The following is a 16,610-nucleotide window of genomic DNA, read 5'->3' on the forward strand; positions in this document are numbered from 1 at the left end:
TTTCTTACCAAGTGGCACTATTCTGGGTGCTTTATTCATGCCTTATCATTATTATGTAAATTAGGTACCCAACACTAGTGCCTGTTCCATCTACCTCCAAAATTTTTGGACCTATAACATGTGGTTTATGTCCCTCTTTTGTGTCAACATGCTGTATTGTGTTACTGCGAAATCACTGATGCTTGTGCTCGAAGATGGAAATGAGCATTTCTGTTTATTTTGTCTATAAGGCTATGTATCACTTGCGTAGCCCTTTCTCACAATAAAAAGAGATTCAACAATAAAAGTAAGATTGGTTTAAAGTTAGGCGGGGTATCCGGGGGTTTCCCCGGTTTCGGGAGTGTCACAATCAACTGTGAATTATTATTTTTTTAAATTAGCAAATTTCTATTTCTCTTCTTTTATAATACATAGCAATAACTCCAAAAATAGTTATTACTGTACGTTCCCCATATGTCTACTTCATGTTTGGAACATTTTGTAAATGGCATTTTATTTTTTGGGGACGTTAGAAGGCTTAGAAGTTTAAAAGCAAATCTTGAAATTTTTCAAAACCCACTTTTTAAGGACCAGTTCAGGTCTGAAGTCACATTGTGAGGCTTACATAATAGAAACCACCTAAAAATGACCCCATTTTTGAAACTACACCCCTCAAGGTATTCAAAACTGATTTTAAAAACTTTGTTAAGGGTACTTTCACACTTGCGGCAGTCCGACGGCTTCCGCCGTGCTGCGCCGGAGCTCCGCCCCGTCCCCATTATAGTCAATGGGGACGGAGCGGCGGTCCGGTGGCACGGCGAAATAGCCGCAGGACGGATCCGACATGGTGAACAGCCTGTCGGATCCGTCCTGCCGCAAGTGTGAAAGTACCCTAACCCTTTAGGTGTTCCACAAGAATTATTGGAAAATGGAGATTACATTTCAGAATTTCACTTTTTTGGCAGATTTTCAATTTTAATTAAAAAAAATTCACTAATAAAGCAAGGGTTAACAGCCAAACAAAACTCAGGGCACAGAAGGAAAGGAACACCATATGGTTTTTGGAAGGCAGATTTCACTGGGATAATATTAAACTGCCATGTCACATTTGAAGACCCCCTGATGTACCCCTAGAGTAGAAACTGCCCAAAAAAATCCCATTTTGGAAACTATAGGATAAGGCAGTTTTTTTGGTACTATTTTAGGGTAGATATGGTTTTTGGTTGCTCTATATTACACTTTTTGGGAGGCAAGGTAACAAAAAATTGCGATTTTGGGACAGTTTTTTTGTTATTTACAATGTTCATCTGACAGGTTAGATCATGTGCTATTTTTATAGAGAAGGTTGTTGCGGACGCGAAAATACCAAATACATACTTTTTTGTTGTTTGTTTCAGTACATAAAACATTTTTGAAAAAAAATCATGCTTTAGTGTCTGCATAATCTGAGAGCCATAGTTTTTTACATTTTTTGGGCGATTGTCTTAGGTAGGTTCTCATTTTTTGCGGGATGAGGTGACAGTTAGATTGGTACTTAGTGTTGCACTTTTAGTGATGTGAGGTGACAAAGTTAGCACAGTTTTTATTTTTATTTTTTTACGGTGTTCATCTGAGGGGTTAGGTCATGTGGTATTTTTATAGAGCAGGTTGTTACGGACGTGGCAATACCCAATATGTATCTTTTTTTTATTTAAGTTTAAGTTTTACACAACAATATCATTTCTGAAACAAAAATCATGTATTAGTGTCTCCATAGTCTGAGAGCCATATTTATTTTTTTATTTTTGGGGTGATTGTCTTAGGTAGGTTATAATTTTTGCGGGATGAGATGACAGTTTGATTGGTACTATTTTAGGGTGCATATGACTTTTTGTGATGTAAGGGGACAAAGAAAATGTCTTTTTTAACACTTTTTATTATATTTTTGGAGCAGGTTGCTACGGATGCGGCAAAACCTAATATGTCTACTTAAAAAAAAATTAAAAAATTTTACGTCACACAATAAAAGCATTTTTGAAACGAAAAAAAAAAATCAGTCTCCATAAGTCTGAGAGCCATAGTTTATTTTTATTTTTTGGCGACTGTCTTAGGTAGGGGCTCATTTTTTGTGGGATGAGGTGACGGTTAGATTGGTATGATTTTGGGGGGCATACGCCTTTTTGATCGCTTGGTGTTGCACTTTTAGTGATGTAAGGTGACAAAATAATGTTTTTTTCAGCTCAGTTTTTATTAAATTTTTTTGACGGTGTTCACCTTGAGGGTTAGGTCATGTGATATTTTTATAGAGCTGGTCGATACGGACGCGTTGATACCTAATATGTCTACTTTTCTTTTTTTTTCATTTCGGGAAAAGGATGTTTTGTTTTCTTTTACTTAAAACTTTAATTTTTTGGTAAAACTTTATTTTTTGTCCCACTCTTGGACTTCAAATTTTGGGGGTCTGATCCCCTTTACAATACTGTATTGTAAAGCATTGGCTGTAAGTGCATAACTGAAAGTAATACGGGCTGCCTTCCTTACCATCGGGTCCCCGTCACAGCAGCACAGGGACCCAATGGCTGCTCCGATCCCCACACGGACATCGCACGTGCCGTGGTCAGCGCTGACTGTGGCACATCAAGGGTTAATGCGCCGGCATCAGTGTCTTCACCAATGCTGGCGCATACAGCAGGGGTCCAGCTATCAGTGACTGCCGGACCCCGCTGCTGATCGGGCGCAGCTCCTGCACACATCCGATCAGTGCGCCCTAATAGAACGGTTCTGGTCGATAAGTCACGTCCCGCAGCGCCATACTATTACAGCGCTGGTCGGGAAGGGGTTAAAAGGTTTCTGTTTTACGGATTCCGTTATAACCATGTATAACGCTGATGTGAACCCACCCTTAAGCTCGTGTAAGCGAGATCGGATCAATGCGATCTCAGCAGCCCTGCTAGGGGAGTAGTTGGCTTTGTTTAGGCGATGGAGATCTGCTAATTGAGTTTGCTGTTGGAGCAAAGTCTGTGTCCTAGTTTTTTTTTTATCAAAAGAAGCTTGTTTGAGAAAATGGCAACTCAACGTTGCCTTCATAACGCGCCAAAGAGTACTATTCAAAGTCTGATTATTATTATTGTCCTGAAAATAATTGTTTAGACATTGGGTAGTATGAGGAGAGTACCGCAGGCTTTGTAAGGTTACTATCACATAATGGGGGCGGAGCAGCGCACGGCGAGAGGCTGCTGGAATAAATGTCGGACATGTCGTAGTTTTATTCCGGCAGAATCTCACCGTGCGCTGCCTCCACATTATAGTCAATGGGGACGGAGCAGCAGTCTGGGGGCACACGTTCACTAGCGGCAGGACGGATCCGACAGGCTGTTCACTCGACGGAACAGCCTGCCGGGGGTCCGTGCTGCTAGTGTGAAAGTAGTCTTAGATATAATTGTTAAGCCTCCAGATGGAGTGAGGTGATGAATTGTATTGCTCCGCTACATTCATAACTATAGGTGCATGGTCAGACCAAGTGATAGTTTGGATGGCCGTAGAGTCAACGCGGGAGAGCCAACTGCCTATCTACTAAGAAGTAGTCAATACGGGTATAAAACTTGTGGGCACAAGAAAAAAAAAGGTAAAATCACGCTCAGTAGGGTGCTGGATCCGCCAGACATCATACAAATCCGAGTGTGCATAACCTGAGATACTTTCGTCGGTTCTCGGGTTTTAGTTGATGATGTGGAGTCCAGAGAGGACCACATCACAGCATTGAAATCACCCACCACTAGTGATGAGCGAACTTGTGTTTTAAGTTCGGCGTCTAAAGTTCGGGTTCGGGTTAGCGGAGAATCCCGATATGGATTCCGAATTCCGTTGTGGTCCGTGGTAGCGGAATCAATAATCGGCCATTATTGATTCCGCTACCACGGACCACAACGGTATTCGGAATCCATATCGGGATTCTCCGCTAACCGGAAGCCGAACTTTAGACGCCGAACTTAAAACACAAGTTCGCTCATCACTACCCACCACTATAAGTCAACCCTTACGCTCTATGGAAACTTTTGACAAAAGAGAGCGATAGAAAGCAGAAGAGTGCTTATTAGGAGTAGAGCGATACCAATGTATAATAAACATTATTAATCAGACCAATCAAAACTACATATCTGCCACCATCATCCACTATAACTTTTTCCAATATGAAAGAAGGGAGTCCCTGACGGCAATAGAAACACCCCGTTTTTTCTGTCCCACCGCAGGTGAGGAATAGATGGGTAATTTTTGTGCTTGAATCTAGAGATATCCTGAGGTAATAAATGCGTTTCTTGCACACAGACTATGTCTGCTTTTAAATGTCTAGAATCTTTCTACAATAGTAAACGTTTGTAAGGGGAATTAAGCCCCTTCGCATTCAGGGAGACAATCTTAAATACCATAATATTGGATAGAGGACGATGGTGGACATAAAACAGCTACAGTTATGCAATACCAGCACAGGAGGAACAAATATAGGACTACAGTAGAGTCATAAAAAAACAATGAAAAAAAAAAAGGGCGGTGTAGCGCACAGAAAAAAAAACATTTCATAGTAACAAAACTGAAAAAAGCTGAGGTAAACACCTCTGTGAGGACAAAATAAAGAACACATAAAATGCAGCATATAGTAATACTAAGACATAACCGCAAGCTTGGGTCAGCCTATAAAGTGTTATTCGTGCCATAATGGGGAAAAAAAACATATAAGTCCCCAGTAGAGACAAGTGCAATAGCGACAAAAAAAACGGCGAGGCACTCCTCAACTTTAGATGTAATACATCTCACCCATCTGTATCAAAGTCTTTAGTTTTCGATGCACAACCGTTGTCCACTCCCCATCCACATGTCAAGGAGATGACTATTGTGACTGTGCATTCTGCTGATCTGGAGAGATTATGTCTCATTCTTGGCAAAGCTTTAAGGCCGAGGCTGGTGTTGAGGCCACATATTGTACTCCATTGTAAGTAATGAGCAACTTAACAGGTAAGCCCCACTTGTAAGAGATTCCTTTTCCACGCATTATCGCAGTGCTGGAAGCGAATTCCCTGCGGCGTGCCAAAGTAGCTGCCTACAAATCGGCATATATGGATATTTCTTTAAAGTGACCAGGTAGAAAGGGAGGATCTCTGGATGCCCTCATAATTAGGGATGAGCGAACTCGAACTGTATAGTTCGGGTTCGTACCGAATTTTGGGGTGTCCGTGACACGGACCCGAACCCGGACATTTTCGTAAAAGTTCGGGTTCGGGGTTCGGTGTTCGTCGCTTTCTTGGCGCTTTTTGACGCTTTCTTGGCGCTTTTTGAAAGGCTGCAAAGCAGCCAATCAACAAGCGTCATACTACTTGCCCCAAGAGGCCATCACAGCCATGCCTACTATTGTAATGGCTGTGATTGGCCAGAGCACCATGTGACCCAGCCTCTATTTAAGCTGGAGTCACATAGCGCCGCCCGTCACTCTGCTCTGATCAGTATAGGGAGAGGTTGCGGCTGCGACAGTAGGGCGAGATTAGGCAGATTAACTCCTCCAAAGGACTTGATTATTGATCGATCTGCAGCTGTGGGTCATTGAGCTGCTGATACTCAATTGCTCACTGTTTTTAGGCTGCCCAGACCGTTTGTCAGTCACTTTTTTCTGGGGTGATCGGCGGACATTTTGTGTCTTGTGGTGCGCCAGCACAAGCTGCGACCAAGTGCATTTAACCCTCAATGGTGTGGTTGTTTTTTGGCTAAAGCCTACATCAGGGTGAAGCTGTCACACCAAGTGCATTTAACCAGCAATAGTCTGTTTATTTTTTGGCCATATACTACATCAGGGGCAAGCTGCGCCTGTCACCAAGTGCATTTAACCCTCAGTAGTGTGGTTGGTCAAGCTGTCACACCAAGTGCATTTAACCAGCAATAGTCTGTTCATTTTTTGGCCATATACTACATCAGGGGCAAGCTGCGTCTGTCACCAAGTGCATTTAACCCTCAGTAGTGTGGTTGGTCAAGCTGTCACACCAAGTGCATTTAACCAGCAATAGTGTGGTTATTTTTTGGCCATATCCCAGTCTAATTCTGTCAGTAAATCTATACCTGTCACCCAGCGCCTAAATACTAGGCCTCAAATTTATATCCCGCTAAATCTGTCGTTACCGCTGTACTGTTCTGGCTGGGCAAGTTATTTAGTGTCCGTCAAAGCACATTTTTTGTTCTGGGTTGAAATACAATTCCCAATTTAGCAATTTCCTAATTTAGTGGTTTCTGCTGTATCAGAGCTATTTGAAATCTATCCCTAAAAGGGTATATAATATTCAAGGTGCACATAGGGTCATTCAGAATAACTTCACACACACGCTACTGTGCATTTCCAAGTCTAATTCCGTCAGTAAATCTATACCTGTCACCCAGCGCCTAAATACTAGGCCTCAAATTTATATCCCGCTAAATCTGTCGTTACTGGTGTACTGTTCTGGCTGGGCAAGTTATTTAGTGTCCGTCAAAGCACATTTTTTGTTCTGGGTTAAAATACAATTCCCAATTTAGCAATTTCCTAATTTAGTGGTTTCTGCTGTATCAGGCCTACTTTAAATACATCCCTAAAAGGGTATATCAGAATCAAGGTGCTGATAGGGTCATTCAGAATAACTTCACACACACGCTACTGTGCATTTCCAAGTCTAATTCCGTCAGTAAATCTATACTTGTCACCCAGCGCCTAAATACTAGGCCTCAAATTTATATCCCGCTAAATCTGTCGTTACTGCTGTACTGTTCTGGCTGGACAAGTTATTTAGTGTCCGTCAAAGCACATTTTTTGTTCTGGGTTGAAATACAATTCCCAATTTAGCAATTTCCTAATTTAGTGGTTTCTGCTGTATCAGGCCTACTTTAAATACATCCCTAAAAGGGTATATCAGAATCAAGGTGCTGATAGGGTCATTCAGAATAACTTCACACACCCGCTACTGTGCATTTCCAAGTCTAATTCCGTCAGTAAATCTATACCTGTCACCCAGCGCCTAAATACTAGGCCTCAAATTTATATCCCACTAAATCTGTCGTTACTGGTGACCTGTTCTGGCTGGGCAAGTTATTTAGTGTCCGTCAAAGCACATTTTTTGTTCTGGGTTGAAATACAATTCCCAATTTAGCAATTTCCTAATTTAGTGGTTTCTGCTGTATCAGGCCTACTTTAAATACATCCCTAAAAGGGTATATCAGAATCAAGGTGCTGATAGGGTCATTCTGAATAACTTCACACACACGCTACTGTGCATTTCCAAGTCTAATTCTGTCAGTAAACCCATACCTGTCACCCAGCGCCTAAATACTAGGCCTCAAATTTATATTCAGCTGAATTTGAATACAATACATTGGGCCAAATAATATTTTTGTTGTTGTGGTGAACGATAACAATGAGGAAAACATCTAGTAAGGGACGCGGACATGGTCGTGGTGGTGTTAGTGGACCCTCTGGTGCTGGGAGAGGACGTGGCCGTTCTGCCACATCCACACGTCCTAGTGTACCAACTACCTCAGGTCCCAGTAGCCGCCAGAATTTACAGAGATATATGGTGGGGCCCAATGCCGTTCTAAGGATGGTAAGGCCTGAGCAGCTACAGGCATTAGTCAATTGGGTGGCCAACAGTGGATCCAGCACATTCACATTATCGCCCACCCAGTCTTCTGCAGAAAGCGCACAGATGGCGCCTGAAAACCAACCCCATCAGTCTGTCACATCACCCCCATGCATACCAGGGAAACTGTCTCAGCCTCAAGTTATGCAGCAGTCTCTTATGCTGTTTGAAGACTCCGCTGGCAGGGTTTCCCAAGGGCATCCACCTAGCCCTTCCCCAGCGGTGGAAAACATAGAATGCACTGACGCACAACCACTTATGTTTCCTGATGATGAGGACATGGGAATACCACCTCAGCATGTCTCTGATGATGACGAAACACAGGTGCCAACTGCTGCGTCTTTCTGCAGTGTGCAGACTGAACAGGAGGTCAGGGATCAAGACTGGGTGGAAGACGATGCAGGGGACGATGAGGTCCTAGACCCCACATGGAATGAAGGTCGTGCCACTGACTTTCACAGTTCGGAGGAAGAGGCAGTGGTGAGACCGAGCCAACAGCGTAGCAAAAGAGGGAGCAGTGGGCAAAAGCAGAACACCCGCCGCCAAGAGACTCCGCCTGCTACTGACCACCGCCATCTGGGACCGAGCACCCCAAAGGCAGCTTCAAGGAGTTCCCTGGCATGGCACTTCTTCAAACAATGTGCTGACGACAAGACCCGAGTGGTTTGCACGCTGTGCCATCAGAGCCTGAAGCGAGGCATTAACGTTCGGAACCTTAGCACAACCTGCATGACCAGGCACCTGCATGCAAAGCATGAACTGCAGTGGAGTAAACACCTTAAAAACAAGGAAGTCACTCAGGCTCCCCCTGCTACCTCTTCTGCTGCTGCCGCCTCGGCCTCTTCTGCTGCTGCCGCCTCGGCCTCTTCCTCCGCCTCTGGAGGAACGTTGGCACCTGCCGCCCAGCAAACAGGGGATGTACCACCAACACCACCACCACCTCCGTCACCAAGCATCTCAACCATGTCACACGGCAGCGTTCAGCTCTCCATCTCACAAACATTTGAGAGAAAGCGTAAATTCCCACCTAGCCACCCTCGATCCCTGGCCCTGAATGCCAGCATTTCTAAACTACTGGCCTATGAAATGCTGTCATTTAGGCTGGTGGACACAGAAAGCTTCAAACAGCTCATGTCGCTTGCTGTCCCACAGTATGTTGTTCCCAGCCGGCACTACTTCTCCAAGAGAGCCGTGCCTTCCCTGCACAACCAAGTATCCGATAAAATCAAGTGTGCACTGCGCAACGCCATCTGTGGCAAGGTCCACCTAACCACAGATACGTGGACCAGTAAGCACGGCCAGGGACGCTATATCTCCCTAACTGCACACTGGGTAAATGTAGTGGCAGCTGGGCCCCAGGCGGAGAGCTGTTTGGATCGCAGGGCAACATTCTTTGCCTCCTGTTGCCACCTCCTCCTTCTCGGCTTCCTCCTCCTCTTCTTCCACCTGCTCATCCAGTCAGCCACACACCTTCACCACCAATTTCAGCACAGACCGGGGTAAACGTCAGCAGGCCATTCTGAAACTCATATGTTTGGGGGACAGGCCCCACACCGCACAGGAGTTGTGGCGGGGTATAGAACAACAGACCGACGAGTGGTTGCTGCCAGGGAGCCTCAAGCCCGGCCTGGTGGTGTGTGATAATGGGCGAAATCTCGCTGCAGCTCTGGGACTAGCCGGTTTGACGCACATCCCTTGCTTGGCGCATGTGCTGAATTTGGTGGTGCAGAAGTTCATTCACAACTACCCCGACATGTCAGAGCTGCTGCATAAAGTGCGGGCCGTCTGTTCGCGCTTCCGGCGTTCACATCCTGCCGCTGCTCGCCTGTCTGCGCTACAGCGTAACTTCGGCCTTCCCGCTCACCGCCTCATATGCGACGTGCCCACCAGGTGGAACTCCACCTTGCACATGCTGGACAGACTGTGCGAGCAGCAGCAGGCCATAGTGGAGTTTCAGCTGCAGCACGCACGGGTCAGTCGCACTACGGAACAGCACCACTTCACCACCAATGACTGGGCCTCCATGCGAGACCTGTGTGCCCTGTTGCGCTGTTTCGAGTACTCCACCAACATGGCCAGTGGCGATGACGCCGTTATCAGCGTTACAATACCACTTCTATGTCTCCTTGAGAAAACACTTAGGGCGATGATGCAAGAGGAGGTGGCCCAGGAGGAGGAGGAGGAAGAGGGGTCATTTTTAGCACTTTCAGGCCAGTCTCTTCGAAGTGACTCAGAGGGAGGTTTTTTGCAACAGCAGAGGCCAGGTACAAATGTGGCCAGCCAGGGCCCACTACTGGAGGACGAGGATGAGGAGGAGGATAAGGATGAAGCATGGTCACAGCAGGGTGGCACCCAATGCATCTCGGGCCCATCACTGGTGCATGGCTGGGGGGAAAGGCAGGACAATGACGATACGCCTCCCACAGAGGACAGCTTGTCCTTACCCCTGGGCAGCCTGGCACACATGAGCGACTACATGCTGCAGTGCCAGCGCAACGACAGCAGAGTTGCCCACATTTTAACGTGTGTGGACTACTGGGTTGCCACCCTGCTGGATCCACGGTACAAAGACAATGTGCCCACCTTACTTCCTGCACTGGAGCGTGATAGGAAGATGCGCGAGTACAAGCGCACGTTGGTAGACGCGCTACTGAGAGCATTCCCAAATGTCACAGGGGAACAAGTGGAAGCCCAAGGCCAAGGCAGAGGAGGAGCAAGAGGTCGCCAAGGCAGCTGTGTCACGGCCAGCTCCTCTGAGGGCAGGGTTAGCATGGCAGAGATGTGGAAAAGTTTTGTCAACACGCCACAGCTAACTGCACCAACACCTGATACGCAACGTGTTAGCAGGAGGCAACATTTCTACAAAATGGTGGAACAGTACGTGTGCACACCCCTCCATGTACTGACTGATGGTTCGGCCCCATTCAACTTCTGGGTCTCTAAATTGTCCACGTGGCCAGAGCTAGCCTTTTATGCCTTGGAGGTGCTGGCCTGCCCGGCGGCCAGCGTTTTGTCTGAACGTGTATTCGGCACGGCAGGGGGCATCATTACAGACAAACGCAGCCGCCTGTCTACAGCCAATGTGGACAAGCTGACGTTCATAAAAATGAACCAGGCATGGATCCCACAGGACCTGTCCATCCCTTGTGCAGATTAGACATTAACTACCTCCCCTTAACCATATATTATTGGACTCCAGGGCACTTCCTCATTCAATCCTATTTTTATTTTCATTTTACCATTATATTGCGAGGCTACCCAAAGTTGAATGAACCTCTCCTCTGCCTGGGTGCCGGGGCCTAAATATATGCCAATGGACTGTTCCAATGTTGGGTGACGTGAAGCCTGATTCTCTGCTATGACATGCAGACTGATTCTCTGCTGACATGAAGCCAGATTCTCTGTTACGGGACCTCTCTCCTCTGCCTGGGTGCTGGGCCTAAATATATGCCAATGGACTGTTACAGTGGTGGCTGACGTGAAGCCTGATTCTCTGCTGACATGAAGCCAGATTCTCTGTTACGGGACCTCTCTCCTCTGCCTGGGCCTAAATATATGACAATGGACTGTTGCAGTGGTGGCTGACGTGAAGCCTGATTCTCTGCTATGACATGCAGACTGATTCTCTGCTGACATGAAGCCAGATTCTCTGTTACGGGACCTCTCTCCTCTGCCTGGGTGCCTGGGCCTAAATATATGACAATGGACTGTTGCAGTGGTGGCTGACGTGAAGCCTGATTCTCTGCTTTGACATGCAGACTAATTCTCTGCTGACATGAAGACAGATTCTCTGTTACGGGACCTCTTTCCTCTGCCTGTGTGCTGGGCCTAAATATATGCCAATGGACTGTTGCAGTGGTGGCTGACGTGAAGCCTCATTCTCTGCTATGACATGCAGACTGATTCTCTGCTGACATGAAGCCAGAGTCTCTGTTACGGGACCTCTCTCCTCTGCCTGGGTGCTGGGCCTAAATATATGCCAATGGACTGTTGAAGTGGTGGCTGACGTGAAGCCTGATTCTCTGCTATGACATGCAGACTGATTCTCTGCTGACATGAAGCCAGATTCTCTATTACGGGACCTCTCTCCTCTGCCTGGGTGCTGGGCCTAAATATATGCCAATGGACTGTTGCAGTGGTGGCTGACGTGAAGCCTGATTCTCTGCTATGACATGCAGACTAATTCTCTGCTGACTTGAAGACAGATTCTCTGTTACGGGACCTCTCTCCTCTGCCTGGGTGCTGGGCCTAAATATCTGACAATGGACTGTTGCAGTGGTGGCTGACGTGAAGCCTGATTCTCTGCTATGACATGCAGACTGATTCTCTGCTGACATGAAGCCAGATTCTCTGTTACGGGACCTCTCTCCTCTGCCTGGGTGCCTGGGCCTAAATATATGCCAATGGACTGTTGCAGTGGTGGCTGACGTGAAGCCTGATTCTCTGCTATGACATGCAGACTAATTCTCTGCTGACTTGAAGACAGATTCTCTGTTACGGGACCTCTCTCCTCTGCCTGTGTGCTGGGCCTAAATATATGCCAATGGACTGTTGCAGTGGTGGCTGACGTGAAGCCTGATTCTCTGCTATGACATGAAGCCAGAGTCTCTGTTACGGGACCTCTCTCCTCTGCCTGGGTGCTGGGCCTAAATATATGCCAATGGACTGTTGCAGTGGTGGCTGACATGAAGCCTGATTCTCTGCTGACATGAAGACAGATTCTCTGTTACGGGACCTCTCTCCTCTGCCTGTGTGCTGGGCCTAAATATATGCCAATGGACTGTTGCAGTGGTGGCTGACGTGAAGCCAGATTCTCTGCTATGACGTGAAGCCAGATTCTCTGCTATGGGACCTCTCTCCAATTGATATTGGTTAATTTTTATTTATTTTATTTGTATTCATTTCCCTATCCACATTTGTTTGTAGGGGATTTAACTACATTTTGCTGCCTTTTGCAGCCCTCTAGCCCTTTCCTGGGCTGTTTTACAGCCTTTTTAGTGCCGAAAAGTTTGGGTCCCCATTGACTTCAATGGGGTTCGGGACAAAGTTCGGATCCCGAACCCAAACATTTCCGGGAAGTTCGGCCGAACTTCTCGAACCCGAACATCCACGTGTTCGCTCAACTCTACTCATAATCTGTTCCTTGATATGAAAAAAAAAAAAATGTATGCAAGCAATGGCGTCTCAGGGGGGGGCCTGTAGCGGGCAATGTTTTAGGCTTAGGAAGCCTATGTGCACTATCAATGAGGAAAAAAAAAAAGTCCATAAGGATATTAGTTCCTCGCCACAGACATTCAGGTATGCCACAGAAACGAAGATTGTTCCTACGTGAACAATCCTCTATGTTAACTTAAGGGCTGCTATTTCTTCATCATGAGAATTTGTAATGTCCACGGTTTCATTGTGGGAAGAGGTAATATTTTAGATTCCACATGGGAGGTTCTAGAACCCAGAGATGAAAGTTCTTGTTGAAGTTGGTAAAATGCAGTTTACAGATCTTTTTGCAAGGCTGCTTGGAGATCAGATATTAATATCCTCAGCCCCGCTAGCTTAAACCCCCTTAACCCCTTAAGGACCGGGCTCATTTTCACCTTAAGGACCAGGCCATTTTTTGCAAATCTGACCAGTGTCACTTTAAGTGCTGATAACTTTAAAACACTTTGACTTATCCAGGCCATTCTGAGATTGTTTTTTCGTCACATATTGTACTTCATGACACTGGTAAAATAAAGTCAAAAAAATGAATTTTTTTGCATAATAAAATACCTAATTTACCAAAAATTTTGAAACATTTGCAAATTTCACAGTTTTAGTTTCTCTACTTCTGTAACACATAGTAATACCCCCAAAAATTGTGATGACTTAACATTCCCCATATGTCTACTTCATGTTTGAATTATTTTGGGAATGATATTTTATTTTTTGGGGATGTTACAAGGCTTAGAAGTTTAGAAGCAAATCTTGAAATTTTTCAGAAATTTACAAAAACCCAATTTTTAGGGACCACTACAGCTCTGAAGTCACTTTGCGAGGCTTACATAATAGAAACTGCCCAAAAATGACCCCATTCTATAAACTACACCCCTCAAGGTATTCAAAACTGATTTTACAAACTCCGTTAACCCTTTAGGTGTTGCACAAGAGTTATTGGCAAATGGGGATGAAATTTGAGAATTTCATTTTTTTGCCTAATTTTCCATTTTAACCAATTTTTTCCACTAACAAAGCAAGGGTTAACAGCCAAACAAGACTGTATCTTTATTGCCCTGACTCTGCTGTTTACAGAAACACCCAATATGTGTCTGTAAACTACTGTACGGCCACACAGCGGGGCGTAGAGTGAAAGGTGCGCCGTATGGTTTTTGGAAGCCAGATTTTGCTGGACAGTTTTTTTGACACCATGTCCCATTTGAAGCCCCCTGATGCACCCCTAGAGTAGAAACTACATAAAAGTGACCCCATCTAAGAAACTACACCCCTCAAGGTATTCAAAACTGATTTCACAAACTTCGTTAACCCTTTAGGTGTTGCACAAGAGTTATTGGCAGATGGGAATGAAATTTGAGAATTTCATTTTTTTGCCTAATTTTCCATTTTAACCCATTTTTTCCACTAACAAAGCAAGGGTTAACAGCCAAACAAGACTGTATCTTTATTGCCCTGACTCTGCTGTTCACAGAAACACCCAATATGTGTCTGTAAACTACTGTACGGCCACACAGCGGGGCGTAGAGTGAAAGGTGCGCCGTATGGTTTTTGGAAGCCAGATTTTGCTGGACAGTTTTTTTGACACCATGTCCCATTTGAAGCCCCCTGATGCACCCCTAGAGTAGAAACTCCATAAAAGTGACCCCATCTAAGAAACTACACCCCTCAAGGTATTCAAAACTGATTTTACAAACTTTGTTAACCCTTTAGGTGTTGCACAAGAGTTATTGGCAGATGGGAAAGAAATTTGAGAATTTCATTTTTTTGCCTAATTTTCCATTTTAACCAATTTTTTCCACTAACAAAGCAAGGGTTAACAGCCAAACAAGACTGTATCTTTATTGCCCTGACTCTGCCGTTTACAGAAACACCCCATATGAGGTCGTAAACTGCTGTAAGGGCACACGGCAGGGCGCAGAAGGAAAGGAATGCCATACGGTTTTTGGAAGGCAGATTTTGCTGGACTGTTTTTTTGACACCATGTCCCATTTGAAGCCCCCCTGATGCACCCCTAGAGTAGAAACTCCAAAAAAGTGACCCCATCTAAGAAACTACACCCCTCAAGGTATTCAAAACTGATTTTACAAACTTCGTTAACCCTTTAGGTGTTGCACAAGATTTAATGGAAAATAGAGATACAATTTCAAAATTTCACTTTTTTGGCAGATTTTCCATTTTTTATTTTTTTTTCCAGTTACAAAGCAAGGGTTAACAGCCAAACAAAACTCATTATTTATGGCCCTGATTCGGTAGTTTACAGAAACACCCCATATGTGGTCGTAAACTGCTGTAAGGGCACACGGCAGGGCGCAGAAGGAAAGGAATGCCATACGGTTTTTGGAAGGCAGATTTTGCTGGACTGTTTTTTTGACACCATGTCCCATTTGAAGCCCCCCTGATGCACCCCTAGAGTAGAAACTCCATAAAAGTGACCCCATTTTAGAAAGTACGGAATAGGGTGGCAGTATTGTTGGTACTAGTTTAGGGTACACATGATTTTTTATTGCTCTATATTACACTTTTTGTGAGGCAAGGTAACAAGAAATAGCTTTTTTGGCACGTGTTTTTTTTTTTTGTTATTTACAACATTCATCTGACAGGTTAGATCATGTGGTAATTTTATAGAGCAGGTTGTCACGGACGCGGCGATACCTAATATGTATACAATTTTTTTTTATTTATGTAAGTTTTATACAATAACTTTTTTTTAAAACCAAAAAATTGTTTAGTGTCTCCATAGTCTAAGAGCCATAGTTTTTTCAGTTTTTGGGCGATTATCTTGAGTAGGGTCTAATTTTTTGCGGGATGAGATGACGGTTTGATTGGCACTATTTTGGGGTGCATATGACTTTTTGATCGCTTGCTATTACACTTTTTGTGACGTAAGATGGCAAAAAATTGCTTTTTTTACACCGTTTTTTTTTTTTTTTTTTTTTACGGTGGTCATCTGAGGGGTTAGGTCATGTGATATTTTTATAGAGCCGGTCGATACGGACATGGCGATACCTAATATGTATACTTTATTTTTATTTATGTAAGTTTTACACAATGATTTTATTTTTGAAACAAAAAAAAATCATGTTTTAGTGTTTCCATAGTCCAAGAGCCATAGTTTTTTCAGTTTTTGGGAGATTATCTTGAGTAGGGTCTCATTTTTTGCGGGATGAGATGACGGTTTGATTGGCACTATTTTGGGGTGCATATGACTTTTTGATCGCTTGCTATTACACTTTTTGTGACGTAAGATGGCAAAAAATTGCTTTTTTTACACGTTTTTTTTTTTTTTTTTTACGGTGGTCATCTGAGGGGTTAGGTCATGTGATATTTTTATAGAGCCGGTCGATACGGACGTGGCGATACCTAATATGTATACTTTATTTTTATTTATGTAAGTTTTACACAATGATTTTATTTTTGAAACAAAAAAAAAATCATGTTTTAGTGTTTCCATAGTCTAAGAGCCATAGTTTTTTCAGTTTTTGGGCGATTATCTTGAGTAGGGTCTCATTTTTTGCGGGATGAGATGACGGTTTGATTGGTACTATTTTGGCGTACATGCGACTTTTTTGATCACTTTTATTACCTTTTTTGGGAAGTAAGGTGGGCAAAATTTCAATTTTCTCAGTTTTTATTTTTTTATTTTTATGGCGTTCACCGTGCGGGGAAAGTAACATGACCGTTTTATAGATCAGGTCGTTACGGACGCGGCGATACCTAATATGTGTAGTGTATTTTATTTTTTAAATTTTTATTCAGTGATAAATGTTTTTTTTTTTTATCTTAACTTTTTTTTTTTTT

The sequence above is a fragment of the Bufo gargarizans genome, chromosome 1 (genome assembly GCF_014858855.1).
Source record: "Bufo gargarizans isolate SCDJY-AF-19 chromosome 1, ASM1485885v1, whole genome shotgun sequence".
Taxonomy (NCBI): Eukaryota; Metazoa; Chordata; class Amphibia; order Anura; family Bufonidae; genus Bufo; species Bufo gargarizans.